Below are 14730 nucleotides of genomic sequence, written 5' to 3' on the forward strand. Positions count from 1 at the left end.
GTTAGAAGACATGTTTCTAAGGGGTTGGTAGGTTCCATTTCTTGTGATGAGCCGGAGAATTAGGCAGCTGTAAAAATTCTAAGAGAGAAATTATTTGAGGCAGCAGGACAGCACTGCAGTGTGGTATAACATGACAGCTTGTGATGTTCCCCTGTCATTTTGGTTCCATCTTAAGCTAGTGTAAGCACTGGGACAGTACTGCATTTTTCTGCTCTTGTTAGGGCTGATCATGTAGCTATTTCTTGTTTTTAAATGGCCTTTTTAAAAATAAGAATGGAAAACTGAATAACATGTGGATCCAAAACAAATGGATAGCTCACAGGCAGGTTAATTTCAGTTTCTCCTTATACAACAGCTTAATTTTTAAAAGTTGCATCTTCAGATATAAACTTAGAACTCATGGTCTTCTCTTCTGCTTTGTGTTTACAGCACTCATAACTGAGTTCACTTTATAGAATGATTAGACAGAATTAGATGCTGCATTCAAGCAGAGAAAACATGGAGGAGTACTATTAAATAATCAAATAGTACTTGTCACATCTTGGTGTGCACTCATTCTATGCATTTGTAGATATAATCAGCAACTGTCTCCGGGAAAAGAGCAAAGTATTCCAGATTTGCTAACAGAGATGAGAAAGATTTCTAGAATAAATGCTTAAGGGAAGCGTAACTTATTGTGTAACCAATGTACAATTTTTTTTTTTACTATAACTTCAAAGTTATAGTAAACTCCTGTATGTGAGCATGTTTTTAAGTTAGTATTCATTACCCTTTCATCTGCCCCAGTTGCAACAATCATTTCTGTCCTGTATCGGACTGTACAGCCACAGCAGGTAGCTTCCAGCAGTTTGACTTCACCTTCAAAGGCCCACTCCTCTATTGTCTCCTGAGACAGATGGATGCTAGCCAACCTAATGAAAACCCTGGGTTGTTATTCAGTATTACTATAGCCAGTTGCCAATGAAGGTGTGTTCCTAAAGTAAGATTCAAACGACACCACAGAAATCCCAGCTCACTGTCCATTAATCTACACCAGCTTTTATTTGGAAAGTGAGCTGGTTCAGACGTATCATAGCTTAGATGTGAAAGAGCCTTGTGCACATATTCACACATGCAGCTCGTTCACATGAGTTTTGATCAAACTGGATCAATTTTTCTGATTTATCCATACCAAAAAAGTATGGTTAGCAGAATTTGAACAAATTAGGACATTAAACTAATTTTAATATCTGGACTTGTTCCAAAGCTAGTAATCATAGGTTCCCAGATTGGCTGAAATGAAATCCATGGTTAATTGTAGACTTCCTGTTTTGTTTGCTTGCAAAGAAGCTGTGTACACAAATAAACAGCTTGTTCATATACAGTGGTACCTTGGTTCTTGAACTTAATCCGTTCTTGGAGTCTGTTCGACTCCCGAAACCGTTCAAAAACCAAGACACGGCTTCCGATTGGCTGCAGGAGCTTCCTGCACTCAAGCAGAAGCTGCATCAGACATTCAGCTTCCGAAAAGCATTCACAAACTGGAAAGCTTACTTTCGGGTTTACGGCATTTGGGAGCCAATTTGTTCGGGAGACAAGCCATTCAAGTACCAAGGTATTGGTTTTTAAATCCAAGATAGGATCATTGAAATGTATAGACCTGAAGCATTAGCTACCCACCCCAACCATCATGTTAAAGATTCTGTTGTGAAGGCTATAAAACAAACAAACCAAAGTCACCATCTTGGACTTGTATAATACCATAATCTTGTCCAGAGGAAACCACTGCTGATATCCAGATACAAGTGTGGGATAGCAGCATGTTACCACCTCTTTGTTTAGGATTTTACAGATAAGACACACACACACAAAAGTTTCCATTTTCTGTTTAATGGCTTGGAACTGGAAAGAGTCAGAGTCAAATCCAAATTCCCACCTCCCAAGCCAAACTCACAAGGTAACCTGGCTGTAATGCCTATCTCCTAGCCTAATACATCATACGGTGTTATTTTGAGGATACAGTACAGAGAAGTGGCGCGGTATAAACATGATAAAAAATGGGTGGTCTTTTTTGTAGAACAGAATCAATTCATAGAGCAGGTTGATCCCGATCATCCCCCCCCCCTGCTCTTCCAAGATTAGTTACAATAACACTTTCCTGCAGAGCCTCCAAACCTTTCAGTATAAGAGTTTGCAGTGAATGGCATTTTTGGGGGGGGGGGTATTTTTTTCATAGCAAGCTGCTCTTGGCAATTCAAGGTTCCTTTCTATGGACACCTACGGCAAATTTTAAATTACTTAATACCTCTGAGGCTTGGAGCATTGCCCAGAGTGGGAAAAATGAAATCAAATTATTCTGATAAACACATCACATAATCACAAGCAATAAAGAGCAAGGACCAGAAATCATTTTGCAGGCTACTTTGGCAACTTTCCCAAACTCTGCAATAGGCTTGTTCCCTTCTCTAATACAATTTACAAGCCTGTCCGTCAGCCAGCGGTGAGCCACTTAATGTTTCCAGATAACTCTAATTGCATTACATTTTAAGGGTGGTTACATATAAACACAGAAGTAATTTTATGTTCTTGGGCCCTTCCCCAAATGCTTTTTTGTCACTGTTGTACATATTTAAGTGTGGCTCAGAACCTAGAGCTGTTTCATAAGACACACTGCATGTGGACAGAGTGAAATAACTTCTCAAAGAAGTTTTCATATGGAAAAGTTTTTAAAATAATGCGGTGACACCCAGCCATGAATGGATAGCCTTGTTTTTAAAATATGCATGGTTTTTGAAAAGGCACAAATTCCTTTCTAAAATCTAAATTCATTTTCAAGCCCAAACAATAAGCAATAGAACCTACTTTTCACATGCTGTTGCAAGTTTGTGCACAGGAAAGGAGCAGGGAGACTGGGATAGCCGTTTGACAGAGGACAGTCCTCTGTTAAAAAGAGTCTTTGAATGGCTATCTGAACCAAGTCCATAGATAAAGAACTGCCCATAAACTGCCCATAAGCAATGGACGCCTGGACAATAGACAGCAAGCACACAGGTTGCAGTCTTTCTCACTATGGTGAGATCTGTTTATGGGGTAGGGACCATAAAGGCAGGCAAGGGACAAACGTTTTAAGAAATGTTTGTTAAGACCTTCCATATCAAGGAAAAATGAGCAAACAAAAAAACAACAACACAAAAACACACCAGTAAAAACTCAACACATACATTACCTATACATTTGGTTACAACAAACAGAAGAGCAAAACAAATAGGCAACAAAATCTCCCACAAATATACAATCCACAATGCACTAATAAACACTTAAGTGAAGCAATCAGGGAACCATCATAGAAATAAACAACTAGCCAAGCATAAAGAAAAGGGGGGAAATTAATTCAGTCAGTCTATAATATTACTCTATAAAGTGTCATGAGTTGATGGAGGAAACCAATCATGCTATTTGACTGAAACATATTTAATAAAACAAACCATTTCCCACAAAACACTTTTTTTTATCCTTGAATTCTTCCTTCCCCTGAGTTGACAAGTACATTTTCCCATGAAGGTGACATCTGTTCCTGTTGTTATGGATACTTTTCAGTTTGTGCAGCCAGTGGATGTAGATGGAATCCTTGAAGGAGTGGGGTCAACATGTTTGACTCTTTCATTTCTGGGCAAATAATAATAATAATAATAATAATAATAATAATAATAATAATACCCCGCCCATCTGACTGGGTTTCCCCAACCACTCTGAGTAGCTCCCAACAGATTAAAAACAGAATAAAACGTTAAACTTTAAAAAATAAAACTTCCCTAAAATGGGATCTGGAGTGGGACCGGCCAAACAAGTGGGGGAAACGGTGAATATGTTCTTGAGGGAGTGTGTGGTGCCTATGAAGGAAGCAGTGGCATTTTTTAAACATCAGTAAAAGAATAGGCAGTATGAGTAGATACACTGAAACGCTGAGTTCATCTCTCTTTTGAGTTGAAAAAGACATTCGACAGCTTTTGCTGTTACGTCTCATAGAACACCTCAATGTGTACTATGGCCTACAGTTTAAGAAACAACTACCATAGCTTCTTTTAAGAATGAAGGGCAAAATAAGAAGAATGAAAACCATGGCATTTTTTATCAGGATGTAGATCGTTCCACATTAGACTAATACATGTGGCCATTAGTTCTGAAGATACATTTTTTTGTTCTGAGGCTGCAGTAGGAGCTCTCCAAGCCAGGGCAGTTCAACATGCAACCTGTGGCAACATTTAACACACACACACACACACACACACATGTTAGAATTCCTGCTCGCTGATTGCAACCATGGGATCGTTGTCTTTCACATGATGGTGTAGGTTTTGACTTCACAAAGTGGGAAGTGACGGAGACAGGATGTTTGTGTTACTGTGTTCCTTGAAGTGGGACTGTTGTCCTTTGTTTTTTCTCTTTGCTGTCTGATGCTAGAGAGAGAAGGAGCCAGGTTGCAGTGCTCTGTGTGTGTTTATATGTAAATAAAGTAGATTAGCCAAAATGCTGAGTTGCTGAGGTCTATTACACAAGCTGCGAAGACTCTGTGGATCCCTAAGTGTGCCAGTGTCTGTTGGCATCAGTTGCTGTGATGTTCAGGCTGAAGAAAGCTTTTGAAGCTTCCAAACGATCGACCAGGAGGGAGAGAAAAAGTCAGTTGGGCATGTGTCTCTGCCAGGGTCCCACTCGAGTGTAGGAGCTCCTAACACACCACCCTTGTGCTGTCTTCCCAAAGCCAGGTGAGGTGCTGGGCTTTGGGAAGGAGGTGTGAGGGCTCTGACAGGGGCCTAGAGTTCTCCACCCTCCTTCCCAAAGCCTAGTTACCTCTTTCCCAGCTTTGAGGAGAAGGTGGGAGGGCTGTAGGACCCTGCCAAAGCCTCGCGCCTCCTTCCCAAAGCTCAGCATCTTACTTACCTGGCTTTGGGGGGTGTGTGCCAAATTTTGGTCTTGCTCCCCACCGCCACACAACAAGACAGTGTTCGGCCCACGAGTTCCATGTCGAAGTACTCTTGCAGCCCACTTGATATGAAAAATTGGACTGCCCTGCTCTAAGCATACTCTGAAAAATCACATTTTTATGACATAGAGAGACCTCCACTGTTCTTTGTGGTATCTGTTGGGCAACATATTAGTTCTGTTTGCAGTAAACTGTATCCTATTCTTTAGTCTGCTTCGCAATTCATTTTTTAATGAAGTTCTCTGAAACTTTATTGGTTTGCATCGCTGCAACTGTTTTTGCCTTTATTGGAACATAGTAAGCTGCCTGATACTGAGTCACACCATCAGGGCATGTAGGTCAGTATTGCTTACACAGGTTGGCACAAGCTGCTCATGGTTTCAGGCAGAGGCATCTTCCAGCCCTACCTAGATGTCAGGGATTGAACCTGAGACCTTCTACACACAGAGCAGAGGCTCTACCACTCGGCTATGGCACTTTCCCTGTTGTGACATTGGACTTGGTTATTTTCTTGCAAAATAGGCCTGACAGTAATGTTGTCAGTCAGGCTGTGCTTCTTATTTATGAAAGTACTTTTAATGAAGTTAGCACTAATCCTAAAATTATATGCTATTTCTTATCTGCTAGCTGTATAATTGGGCTGTGTAATTGCACACTTCTCAGTGAATTGTGCAAAAAGATCATCAGAGGAGTGGAGAAGTAGGTTTATAAAATACCTGATAAAGAGACTTCTATTAGAAATTAGGTTGTGAGATACACAGTTCTCAACTTATTTTCAGTGTGGTTAAACATCTTTGAAGGCTAGTGTCAGTTTTCCCACAGGATATATAAAATATTGATGCACACTTTTATGTATGTTGTGACATGCCTTCTAGTGTGTTTCCCAGAAGAATTATATTCTTTGTGGATTTGTTTGTATTCAAAGAGCATCTACTTGAAACCAGATTTGTTTTTCATGCTCCCTAGAGGGAGTTGTTTACTAAAAATAAATGGCAAGTTTCATTTCCTGTATGTACTCCATTTGTATTTAACCAGTTAGATACACAAGTAGTATTAAGTGTCACACCAAGTTACAGATTACACTGAATAGCTGACATATAGATATATGGTGACAATTCATGTACATAGAATTCTCCTGACTGGAATGGCTTTGGCATTGATTTAGCTAGAGAAATGAATGAAGATCCATGATAAGTTCCATCCTTCATATTGCCAGTCATCACATATTTGTGTAGGGATTGAAAAATAACGATCACTTCTTTTTAAAATAGTTGAGTCACATGTGTGAAATGTGAATGAGTGAATCATTGGGTCAGTTTGTGTAGGCTGGGTAAATACGGGGTATTTACTTGGACTGTGTATTATCTGTATAGTCGTACCTTAGTTCTCAAACAGAATGTGTTCCGGGAGTCCATTTGACTCCTGGAACCATTCGAAAACCAAGGCACTGCTTCTGATTGGCTGCAGGAACATTGTGCAGCCAATTGGAAGCCACACCAGACGTTCGGCTTCCGAAAATTGTTCAAAAACCGGAACACTCATTTCTGCATTTCGATTGTTCGGGAGCCAATTTGTTCAGGAGCCAAGACCTTTGAGATCCAAGGTACGACTGTACATTGAAAGCCTTGGGGCTATGTTCATGGCACCTGAAGCTAGTATGAATAAACTTAAATGATATTTCTTTCTCTCGTTTCTCTTTAACGGTATTAGACTATGAATGGGTCTTTGGTTTAATTCAAGCCTGAGCAGTATGAGGATTACACCCAACCATGTGCATATTTCATCTCTTTGTGCGCTTTATCGTGATGATACAAATTTATAAATCTTTAATGCTCTTAATGCTAACCCATATGTTGTGTAGAAATCCCCAGAAATCTGCAAAACTGGGAATCAAGAAGATACTAATAGGCTCAGAAAGCTGAATGCAGTCCTAAACCATTCAAGCAGCTAAAGATTTGTCAACCACAATCCTAATACTCCTGTCCTCTAACATAACAAATGCTGGCTTCTCCAACTCATCCCATTATATCCTGGGTATCTTAAATCATTTTACCGACCGCTTCCTCTCACTGCCCGCCCTCCCCCTTCTCAATCCAGCTCCTAGATTGAAAGTGTAGCTGTGGCATCTGTGCTATTGCCCCAAGTGCTCTCCTTATGTGCTACAATCAGCAAAGCTTTTTCTTAGATTTATGCTTCGGGGCATATGGACAACTGGAAGTCATTTAGCGACACAACAACATCCTCATTTCTTTAATATATTATCCTTATCCACAAGCTTCAGTTTCGAAAGCTGTTGGTGTCTCCCTTTTTTGAGCTTACATCTATGAGGATATATTTTTAGTGTGGTGTCAAAAGTGACGTTGAATGTAATCAAAAGTACATTCATAAACAGAAAAGTGTTTATAACTGGCTAAATGTTGCAGTGGGAAGAAAAGAAGCCAGTAATTAATTATTCTAGTGGTGAGAATATATGCTTCCCATTAAAACTCTTCATCTACACAGAGCTGCTAATAGTGATCTGTTTGCTAGCTCAAGGCACTTTTTCCTCCCCCCCCCCCCTTTTTGTTCCTTTAGAGCCACATTTCAAATCCAGAGGATTTACATGTATGCACCATTAGTAGTTTTGACACAACTTTAATCTTCTTCAATGCAATTTAAACTTCCATTACTTTATCCTTTGTTTGGTAGATTTAAGTTAAAGTGGAGGGATTTCATGTTGTTGTTTTCATTGTTTTTAAATTGCATTCTTCAAAGTGCTATAGGCCAGTTGCAAACATTCCCTTCCTTGGCAAGTGGTTGTTAGCCAGTTCTGGGTCCTTTCTGGATCCAAAGCAAGGTAACAGCTTTGGTTACCCTGTGATATGAGAGAGGGACAAGGGGAATGCATCTCACTTGATTTACTTGACCTCTCAGCTACTTTCATTACTATCAACCATAGTACCTTTCTAGATAGGCAATCAGAGTTAGGGATTGAAGGACCTACACTGTAATGGTTCTGCTCTTACTGGATGGCCAGTTTCAGAAGGAGGTGCCAGATGAGTGCTTTGGTACACTAGTAGACTGGATGAGATCCAATAGACTAAGACTCAGTCCAGATAATATTGAGGTGTTTTGTGTGTGTGTGTGTCCCCCAAGCTGTGTGGTGTTCAGGCTTTTTTGCAGGAAGTTGCACTCACAATAAATGATTATGTTTGCAGTTCAGAGGTGCTAATACATGGGAAGGCAAACTAAGGCCCAGGGGCCGGATCCGGCCCAATCACCACCTAAATCCGGCCCATGGACAGTCCAGGAATCAGTGTGTTTTTAGATTAGTGGAATGTGTCCTTTTGTTTAAAATGCATCTCTGGGCTATTTGTGGGGCATAAGAATTCATCCCCCCCCATATATAGTCCGGCCCCCCACAAGGTCTGAGGGACAGTGGACTGGCCCCCTGCTGAAACCCTTTGCTGACCCCTGTGCTAATAGGTCCAGCATTGTCAGTGGAGGCATTTGGAGATCTTCATATGCAAATGTACAGTCAATTCACAACTTGTACGCATTTCACTTGTGCGCTCACAGCTTTACACACTTGGCAGCCAGCCAGCCGTGATGGCACAAATTAAACACACACAAGGCAGAGAGCTTAAAAGCTCTTCCTGTGCTGGGTTTTCCTGCTGTGGAGGGAGTTTTTAAGATCTATGCCTTGCTTACCAGGCTCTGGGAAGCTCCCATGGGACATGTCCCAGAGCTGGTAAGCAAGGCAGAAAACTTAAAAGCTCTCCACCTTGCATGTGGGGTGAGACCCACTTGATAAACTGGCTCCAGAAAGGTAGGGGTGGTTATGCGGGGACATTTCCGGGGTTGATTTGGCTGCACACAATTTCACCTACATGTGCAATCCCCACAACCTAACTGCTGCACAAATTGTGAGTCATCTGTATTGCAACACTGATTTTGGCCCAGAAATTTTCCCCCCTATACAGTGGTGCCTAGCAAGACAAAATTAATTCGTTCCGCAAGTCTCTTCGTCTTGCGAGTTTTTCGTCTTGCGATGCACGGTTTCCCATAGGAATGCATTGAAAATCAATTAATGTGTTCCTATGGAAACCGCCTTCAGACCAGGTCCGGGGACAGTCTGTCCCCCGACCTCTTCTGAAGGCTAGGGGGGGGAACAAGGGCTTTTCTTCCCACCCCCAGCATTTTAAAAAACCCTGGGACAGCGGAGGACTTCTCCGCTGTCCGGGGCGATCTTAAAATGCTGGCGGGCGGCATTTTAAAATCGCCCCGGGACAGCGGAGGTCCAGGACCTCTTCTGAAGGCGGGCGGGGGGCGAAAGTCTTTGCTCCCCCCCCCCCCCGCCTGCCTTCAAAAGCCGTCCGGGACAGCGCGTTTCTCCGCTCTCCCGGGAAGGCAGGCAGGGGGGAACAAAGACTTTTGCCCCCCGCCGGCCTTCAGAAGGTGTTCCCGCCCCGCCGCCCGGCTTCGGAGCATCGTTCTGAAGCCGGGCGGCGGGGGGAGGTGTTCCGTCCCCGCCGCCTGGCTTCGGAGGGAGGTGTTCCCGCCCCACCGCCCGGCTTCGGAGCATCGTTCCAAAGCCAGGCGGCGGGGGGAGGAGGTTTCCCGCCCCGCCGCCAGGCTTCGAAGGAGGTCCGAGGACAGTGGGGAAGACGCGCTGCGCTTCCCCGCTGTCCCGGAGATTTCCCTATGGGCTGTCGTCTTGCGAAGCAAGCCCATAGGCAAATTCGTTTTGCGAAGCGCCTCCAAAACGGAAAACCCTTTCGTCTAGCGGCTTTTCCGTCTTGCGAGGCGTTCGTCTTGCGGGGCACCACTGTATTGTGATCCGACAGCCATTCAGGCTGGATGACTCCTTAGGCCAAAATGATAGTTTTTCTGTGCGCTATTTCTTTGTTCCATTTTGGTATGGTAAACTCACCATGATGTGACTATTCAAAATCAATGTCAAGGCTTATTCCATGATAAATTTCCGTTTCTCCGATAATCACCAGTTCTTGACGAACTACTGGAAGCTAAAATTTTAAAGTGTATATGACATCTATGGGTCTCCAAAAAATTGGGAAGGCAAAACTTGTGGCTTTACCATGTGAGAACTGAGCTATACTTCCAAAGTAGGACCACATTATTCTCCGTTTACAGTGACTCTAGGATACAAGAAACTAACCATGAGGAGCCACAGCCATGCCTATACTGGGCAAATTTTTAGAATCTATTTGTCATGTCCATCCATCCATTGCATGTTTAGATCCACACCCAAAAAGGGTGAATGCATAAAGAAGCAAGTCTCTATCCCATCCTTGAAAACAGCCATTTTAAGTAGGGAACTGCAATGAAGCCTGTACTTCGAACACAGGTTGTATGACTTATTATCTATAAGAAATACCTCAAAGTCATAATCAAACTCTGTTAATACATATTTTATTACTGCCCATCTCAGGCATCCACCTTGTTTTGAAAACTTCTGAGTAAGAATTATTCATCTTGATTATTTGAAATAATGATATGTAGGATTTGGTACTACGAAGAAAACATTTTGCTTTTTTGTTTTTGTTTACTTCAGCATTCTCTGAGGAAAACTTCCTGCAGTTATTTATACAGTAGATGTTGGATGTGCAGTAACTAAATTTCCATTATGGAAGTTTTTTGCAGTGCCTGAAGTAATAGTTCCATTTGTTTTCTTCGTGTTATCCCATTTTCCTATTTTTCCTCTTAATTTAATCTTTCATCTTCACATAATTCATCACACTTCATTAGTTCCCTCAGAGAACAAGCTATTTTCCCCTTGCACTAGCTCTAGTAAATAGGATGAAAATTAGATTTTTCGTACCTATCACATCCAAGCTTTTCCACTGTCCTGTGGAACTGACTGCATCCCCTCTGCAACGAATCAATCTTCTGTGGCGAAGTTAATGGATGACTTCCCAATTGCTTTATGTTAGTCTAATCAGATTTGCTATCTCTATCCATCAAGCTGCCTTTTTCGCTTCTTTCAAAGCTCTCCTAAATATGCCCTCCTCCTGTGAAGCAGTTCTTGGACCATCAATAGCTGCACTATATATATATATTATAATACACTCTGTTATCATTCACGCTACCATAATTTGAACTTTTTAATGCTTACTGCCCTGGAATCCATCTTTGAATTGAAGAAAGAGGAAAAAACCGCCGCATAAATAAATACTATGCAAATCCCCACTGTTTAGTACACACTGCCACATTTTTAATAGCTCTCCTGCTTACATAGTTGGCAGACCATTTGTTTAGACAGGGCGCGTGCAACTTTAGCATTTGGAAGATGGTTTTGCTTGATTCACAGTACATTGCCTTCTCCATTGTTGGCCTGGCAGTTATCCTAACTTCATAGTTTTCAAGTGTTCATCCAAGTAGTCTGCTTTTGCAAGCTCTTCAACCTATCTCTCCCACCACCACGCACACCTTTCTCTGTGCCACCTTGAACTCTTTGACTCACCCCTAGAATCCTAAGCCCCGCTTGATTACTGTGCCTTACAGCTGCTAATATGACCCCTGCCCTTTGATTGATTTAGAGCTTGTAGTTTATACTTCAGCTCTCCAGGTGTAAAATTCAGTGCTTCTCCTTGCCTTGCCCTTTTCTTCACCCTGTTCTCCAATTATTGGAGCAGTTGTTCAGCAGCTACCTACCTGTGACCTAGTTGTGACCTACCGTCCAGACCACCCACCAGGAACTTGTGCTTGGGGAGGAACTAGAAGAAAAATGTGAGAACCGCCATCCTCAGTGTTAATTAAGACTGAATGGAAATGTTGGCTTGTTTTTATTGTTTCTAGGAGCTATACAACATTTTTGAAAAGACAAAACAAAAATGCAATTGCTGCCTACAAAATTACAATCCAATAGGCATGGTAGAAAAGGAAGAAAGGGCTGCAAGAGAATGAACAAAAAATAAAATACAGGGTTGTATTCGACATAGCACTAAGGTCCACATAGCTCAATTGGTTAGAGAGCATGGTGCTGATAATGCCACGGTTACAGGTTCAATCCCTGTATGGGACAGCTTCATATTCATGCATTGCAGGGAGCTGGACCAGATGATCCTCAGGGTCCCAACTCTGCAATTCTATGATTCTATTAGATGGTTCCATCAGCACAAGCATTTCTTCTTGTCTGATGGAACCATCTCCCCTCTCCCCGCTGTTTTTGGTGGTTTTCTACAGTTGTCTACGAAGGAAATTTGGAGAGGGCACAGAAGGGCACCTGACAAGAGGCAGGGGGGTCCCATTGCACTAGCAGGAATCCATTTGCTGGCTTCTACTAGTTCAACAAGTTAGTTGAATACAACCCCCGTTTCTGACCACTGCTTCGCACAGTAACTGCTTCAAGCATCAACTGAGATCCTGTTCAGTGGCTTCTTCCTGTGCTGTAGTTGAAAACCAAGGTCTATTATTTGATTACTGATGTAAACCTCCAAAATGTATTTTGTATAGTTAAGTTTTTATCTCTATCTTCAGTACATTTTATTGCTATGGCTAGTGGCTGATGCAAATAAAGATTCTTCTGATTTGACTAAGGTGAGGTCAAGCTGATTTCTGTATCTGAAATAATACTCAAAATACTCAAAATCCTGAATTAACCTAATGATTATTGTCTATGGTTGGTTGGTTTTACTTTTTTAAAAAAAGTATAGTTTTTGTACTTTCAACATACCCTGGGACCTTATAGTGAAGGGTAGGTAAGAAATCTTAATAAACCACCACCACCACCATTATTTAATATTACCTAACTAATTATTGGAATTATTTTGACAGTACAGTATACATTAATACATGAAATGTTAACTTCCAGCAAGAATATGCGGGAGGAACACAATTCATGCACAGCAATAGCTAGCACAAAAAAACTGAAAGCCAGATTTCAGTCAGCCGAGAGCTTTAATTAGTGTGGGAATTGGATAAGGTTATAGAATATGACAGTGTTATAGGAAGCAAATGAGTAGTGATCACCAGGGATGATTAGACAGTTGGCAGTGATAAAATGGCAGGGTTTACATGTCTCTTTATCTGACAATCAAGCCATGGAGGAAGCTCAGTTTGAATACAGTGGTACCTCTGGTTACGAACTTAATTCATTCCCGGGGTTCCTTCTTAACCTGAAACTGTTCTTAACCTGAGATACCACTTTAGCTAATGGGGCCTCCTGCTGCCACTGCGCCACCAGTGTGTGATTTCTGTTCTCATCCTGAGGTAAAGTTCTTAACCCGAGGTACTACTTCTGGGTTAGTGTAGTCTGTAACCCAAAGTGTTTGTAACCCGAGGTACCACTGTAATACCTGATAACAAAATGATTGTTTAGTGTTGGATATTTCACAAGTCAAATATGAAAAGACCAATAGATCTGTCTCATTCCTCCACCTAAGTCTTTTTTGTTGGGGGGTGTTAAATTTTACTGATATACTGGGTAGATGTGTCAGGCTACTTCAGAACTTAGGCATGACATGGCTCCTGGCGACATGTTATGAAGTGAAAACCACTCTGTGACTGGATCCACAGTGCTGCTGGCATCCACATACAACCTTTAGAAGCTGCAGCATGCACATGCAGCCTCTGCTCACAGTTCTGTATCTATGAGCAGCACATTCTTCTGTTTAAATCCATTCCACATCAAAACCACCATTTTTCTAGCTAGCCTATGTCTTCTCCCATTGCAGATCCCGCATGCTAATTTGCAAACTGGAAGGAGTGGAGGGAGTTAGGAGGAGCACAATCTTGAACTGTGGTCACTATTTATATATTAACTCATGGGACACTGAAGATGCTGTTAGACTGCAATTCCCATCATCCATGGCAGCTGAAAATTCTGGACTGGTGGGATTTGGAGCCCAGCAACTTCTGGAGGGCATCACATTGGCTTCCCACTGACTCACTGATTTAAGGCAGGATGGTCTAGTAGTTAGTGTGTTGCACTAGGACCTGGGAGACCAGGGTTCAAATCCCTGCTCAGCCATGAAACTGACTGGGTGACCTTATGCCAGTCACAGTCTTTCAGTCTAGCCTACCTCACAGGATTGTTGTGAGGATAAAATAGGACAAGAACTACAGCTCCTTGAGCTCCTTGGAGGAAAGTTGAGGTGTAAATGTAATAGATAAATAATACATACTGGTAAATAAAATTCAAACTCATGTTAGATTGCCTAATTAATATTATGTTTGTGGGTGGCGTATTTTTTAAAACTCTTTTTGTCCCAGTAGACTGCTAGTTCTATACGCTGCCTGTTCCCAGAACGGTCTGTTCATCTACACACATCAGCATAAGTTCTGACACATACTCTCTCCCAATAGACTGTTTTCCCCACAGCAAAGACTGTGCTTCCTTCTTGGTAAGAGAAGCAGGAGTGTCTTCTTGAAAAATTTGTAAGAGTATTCAGGCCTGATATTCAGCCCATTTAAGAACTGAACTATTTGTAATATTTAAAAATATATATGAGCACATATGAGCATAATAAGCAACCCGACTATGAAAGGCTGGGATTTTTATCTTTCAGCATTTTAGCTGTCATGTATTGATAATTTTTGGTTATGTTTCCAACATCTGGAATGTTATAAAGGGCAGAAGTTTTGTTTTCATTTTTCTTAGTTTGCTGCAGTTAATGTATCATCGGTTTCAATTGTTTGTAGCCCTGCCATTAAACATAATGTATTTTGCCCTAAACATATCTTTAAAATCAGCTGGTCTTGGTTGATAATAACATTTTAAAATTTTAAACTAATTGGAGTTTAGCACTGTATGGTGTAATCCATCTTTA

The 14730-nt window shown here is 41.6% G+C and overlaps 1 protein-coding gene across 6 annotated transcripts in view; it reads left to right on the forward strand.

The window, feature by feature from the left end:
- The window catches only part of PTPRK (protein tyrosine phosphatase receptor type K), a 326009-nt gene that overhangs the window by 258789 nt on the left and 52490 nt on the right, over nucleotides 1-14730 (forward strand). The window lies entirely within an intron of this gene.

The sequence above is a fragment of the Podarcis muralis genome, chromosome 3, assembly GCF_964188315.1.
Source record: "Podarcis muralis chromosome 3, rPodMur119.hap1.1, whole genome shotgun sequence".
Lineage (NCBI taxonomy): Eukaryota > Metazoa > Chordata > Lepidosauria > Squamata > Lacertidae > Podarcis > Podarcis muralis.